The sequence below is a fragment of the Lactuca sativa genome, chromosome 4 (assembly GCF_002870075.4).
Source record: "Lactuca sativa cultivar Salinas chromosome 4, Lsat_Salinas_v11, whole genome shotgun sequence".
Taxonomy (NCBI): Eukaryota; Viridiplantae; Streptophyta; class Magnoliopsida; order Asterales; family Asteraceae; genus Lactuca; species Lactuca sativa.
Window position 1 is genome coordinate 390,486,816 of NC_056626.2, and position 5,032 is coordinate 390,491,847.

The window sequence follows — 5,032 nt, forward strand, 5'->3', positions numbered from 1 at the left end:
TCTAGGACATGTGGTTAATCAAAAAGGGATATTGGTCGACCCGACCAAGGTTGAGGCAGTGATGAGTTGGGAGGTGCCGAAGTCACCCTCTGAGATCAGAAGTTTCCTTGGGTTGGCAGGGTATTATCGGAGATTTATCAAGGATTTCTCCAAGATCGCAATGCCACTCACCAGATTGACCCGGAAGGGTGTTGCATTCTCATGGGGGCCCGAGCAGCAGACCTCCTTTGAGACACTTCGCCAGAGATTGTGCGAAGCCCCGGTATTAGCTCTCCCAGAAGGGATGGAAGATTTCGTGGTATATTGCGACGCATCGATTTCGGGATTGGGTGCAGTGTTGATGCAGAGGGGTCATGTGATAGCTTATGCGTCGAGGCAGCTGAAGCCTCATGAGGCGAGATATCCCACGCATGATTTGGAGTTGGGGGCAGTAGTGTTCGCTCTCAAAATTTGGCGTCACTACTTGTATGGGGTTCGATGTACGATATACACGGACCATAAGAGTTTGAAGTATTTGATGGATCAACCCAACCTAAATATGCGTCAGAGGAGATGGTTGGATGTGGTCAAGGATTATGATTGTGAGATCCTATACCACCCAGGCAAGGCTAATGTGGTAGCCGATGCATTGAGCCGCAGGGCGGAGAGCACTCCATTGCGAGATGTATGCTTGAGACTGACTGTGATGACTCCAGTATTGGACGCTATTCGTGGAGCCCAGGCAGAGGCTGTACGACCAGAAATGCAGAAGAAAGAGCGGGTTGTGGGGTTAATCCCAGAGTTTGTTAAGGATAGTCGAGGGCTTATGACGTTTCAGGGTCGGATTTGGGTACCGTTCGTGGGCGGTACGCGTATTACGTTGATGGAAGAGGCTCATAGATCTAAATTCTCGATCCATCCCGGTGCTACAAAGATGTATTTGGATTTAAGGAAGGAATATTGGTGGCCCTGTATGAAGAGGGACGTAGCATGGTTCGTTGAGAGGTGCTTGACCTGCCGTAGGGTTAAGGCCGAACACCAGAGACCGCATGGCAAGTTGCAGCCATTGGAGATCCCCGAGTGGAAGTGGGAACAGATCACTATGGATTTTATCACCAAATTGCCAAGGACTGCTAGGGGAGTTGACGCAATTTGGGTGATTGTGGATAGGTTGACGAAGAGTGCACACTTCCTTGCCATCAGTGAGAGTTCTTCAGCGGAAAAGTTGGCGGAGATATACGTGAAAGAGGTGGTGTCTCGGCACGGGGTGCCGATCTCGATTGTGTCAGACCGCGATGTGCGCTTCACTTCCAGGTTCTGGAAGAAATTCCATGAGGAGCTGGGTACTAAATTGCATTTTAGTACCGCATACCATCCCCAGACAGACGGTCAGAGCGAACGGACGATTCAGACGCTGGAGGACATGCTCCGAGCGTGTGTGTTAGACTTCGGGGGTAGTTGGGATGCGTATTTACCGTTGGCAGAGTTCTCCTACAACAACAGCCATCATTCGAGCATTGGTATGCCACCTTTCGAGCTGTTGTATGGTAGGAGGTGTCGGACCCCCATTTGCTGGGGAGAGGTGGGACAGAGAGTGATGGGCAGCACGGAGATCGTGCTCCAGACGACAGAGCAGATTCAGCGAGTGAGACAAAGGTTATTGGCGGCCCAGAGCCGACAGAAGAGTTATGCAGACAGGCGCCGATCCGAGCTGGAATTTTAGGTCGGCGACTTTGTTCTCCTGAAGGTCTCTCCTTGGAAAGGAGTGATTCGGTTCAGGAAGAGAGGCAAGTTGGGGCCCCGGTATATTGGGCCATTTCGTGTGATTGCAAGGATAGGTCGGGTAGCCTATCGGTTGGAGTTACCAGCGGAGTTGGGTCAGATCCATGACACTTTCCATGTGTCGCAGTTGAGGAAGTGCATAGCCGATGAGTCGGCAGTGGTTCCATTGGAGGATATTCAGGTGGATGCGAGCCTGAATTACGCGGAGAGACCAGTGGCGATCAGGGATCGGAAGATCAAGGTTCTGAGGAACAAGGAAGTACCTCTGGTGTTTGTTCAATGGCAACACCGTAAGGGATCGGAAATGACTTGGGAGCCGGAACGTGAAATGCGGGAGCAGCATCCGGAACTATTTGCTGAGTGAGACTTCGAGGGCGAAGTCTAATCCAAGTGGGGGAGAGTTGTAACAGCCCGAAATCTCAGGTATTGTTTAATTATGTTTTTTGGGTGGTTTAAGAGGGGACTCGGCGAGTTGGAGCCTAGACTCGCCGAGTAGGATCGCAGACTTGGTCGCAGGTCCGCGACTGGACTCGACGAGTCCAGATATGGACTCGGCGAGTCGACGCTGTTCAGCAGAAACCCTAACCGTTCAGTTTGAATCGTATATAACGCCTCTTAGGCCGTCATTTTCCGTCTTTTGATCGATTGAAAGGAACCCTAATCGTTGTGGACGTCTAGGGCAGGAGAGAAAGCTATTGGAACTTGGAGGAACTTGTTAGACAAGAAGAAGAAGAAATTGGCCAAAGGAATATCAAGGAGGATCGAGTCCTGAGGTTTGGGGGACACAGAGGGAACGTTCTCAGGTAATACTCGGATCAATTCTGTTAGTTAATGTGTTTATGAACCTAGGGTTTATGAAAAACCCATTTAGTGATTAGATGGGTTATTATGTTATTACCCAGATGTTATACCCTCAGTAATGAGATGTTTAGAAGTCCAGAGAGTCCCATGGTTGTATATCTTGGGACCATACGTAATTCAGGAAGCAGTTGCTCGTCTGCATGGCATGGACTCGCCGAGTTGTTCTTCAGACTCGGCGAGTAGCTTGAAGATTTACTGGGACTCGCCGAGTTGTTCTTCAGACTCGGCGAGTGGAGTCGGGGTGGCCCCGCGATTCTTTCAAGGGTAACTCGTCGGGTCGAGGAGGGTACTCGACGAGTAGATAAGGAATCTCAGAAAGTTGGAAGACGTCTAGACTCGCCGAGTCGCCATGGTACTCGCCGAGTCCGGTCGAGCTGACCGTTGACCGTTGACCAGAGTTGACCTAAGTCTGACTTCTTAGGGATAGTCACCCTTAGAAGTTATAAGTGTTAATGAGATATGTGATGTTATAGGAAGGTTGTAGCTCGTCGGATTGTGCACGAGTGATTTCAGGAGTTGCTAGCTTTCAGCATTTACGAGGTGAGTCTTCTCACTATACTGTACCCGGAAGGGTTTGACTGTGTGACCGGAAGGTCGGATATGTTATGTGATATGTATGCTATATGTGGTAAGTTAATTGTTATATGTGTTATGTATGCTATGTGGGCCGGAAGGCGATTATGTTATGGGCCGGAAGGCGTTGTAATGAGGACCGGAAGGTCAGGGCCTGGAAAGGCGTATGTGTGTAAGTGTATATTGGGGAACTCACTAAGCATTTATGCTTACAGTTGTTGTGCATGTATTTCAGGTACTAGCGAGGACCGTGGGAATGCGCCGGCATGATCGATACACACTGAAGATTGTCTTTATGATCTTGGGATTTTGAATAATTGTATTTGACAGAATAATTACACTATTTATGCCTTGTTTAAAATGGAAACAATATGTTTTTAAAAATGAAAAATTTGTTTGAAAAATTTGAGTTGTTACAGAGGTGCATTAGTAGTGCGAGCATAATCTGCAACTACTCCTCCAAAGGTTCTGAGCTTTCTCAGTCTAGGTCAAATCTAGTGGGTATAGGGTCTCCTGGGGGATTCTACAGAGTATGCTTCAGATGGTGGTCGTCTTCTTAGAGTATCTGCAGTGTCGTTTACTTCGGTGTCCATCTGACTACGAGGGGTCGGTCAACAGTGTGCGGTACCCTCCCTTGGGTACTTCAGAAGGTTTGAGATAAGAGGGACGATTGACGGATCGCATTAGGTTTGATTATTTGTGTTGGGTTTAGGTTCGGAAGAACCTTTATTTGCCGACATGACTATGGAGAAAGTTCTTTTTACACAGCACTAAGGATGAACACATAGTTGCGCGAAGTCAAATCATGATCAATAGAGTCGTCGAAGTTGGCACACTCCGACATGATATAAAGTGAATATCGATAGAGTCATGTGCCGAACAGGCACACAAGTTCTAGGCGTCTCGGGTTCCGTCCTATGTATCACTACCGCGGATACTTGGATCGATAGAGTCGACGCGGAACTATAGAGAGTCCTAAGTGTTTCCGAATAGAGTACCTTTTCATGAACGGATTCTCACGAGGCATTTCTATAATCGCCTCACATATACTAGTCATGTATATTTAAGGTGGGGAGGACTGTTGACTGAGCGACCCCGCCCTAAATCCACAACCAAACAAGGAACAGGAAATGAGGCGGCATTCGCTCACTCTAGGTCTGTCCATCTTAAATATACATGGCTGTAACGTATATGTTTAGCCATTATAGTTTTACCTAATGAATTTTAAATTTTATAACAGTGCTGCGACTTTCGCCTTACTGGAAAGAATTTACACTTGAATTAGTCTTTTATCGTTCTTAGTTTAGTTATCCGAGATCGAGAGACGTACCAAAATCTAACGAGTTCGTTTCCGCTTCTCCCTAAGCAGTAGTGTCAGGCTCCTTCTGTGTCTTTGTTTTTCTCTTCGGTTGGGCAGTCCTTCTTGAAGTGTCCCATTTTACCACATAGGTGGCAAACTGTACGGGTTGCCACATTGGTGGTTGATGTAATGAACTCAACCGGGGTTCTGCAGACGCGAGCAGAATGCCCCAACATGTGGCACCTAGCACAATAGAGCTCTCGGCAGACTCCATGATGATGGTAGCTGCACTTGCTGCAGTGGGGAAGGTCTCCTAGGTATGGTCTTCTTGAGGTCGGGAGGGAAGGATTTACAAGAGCATTAGCCGTCTCAGCTTGTTTCGCTTCGGAAGGTCCTTGAGCCGAGGCACTTCCCTCCTCTATCTTGAGTTTTCTCTTTAGTGGGTTCAGTGGAGGTTCTTGGGTGGCTGAGTATGGAAGTGTTGGCTGCTGTTGTCCATTGCCAAGATTGGAAATCCCGACAGGGCCCTTGCTAACA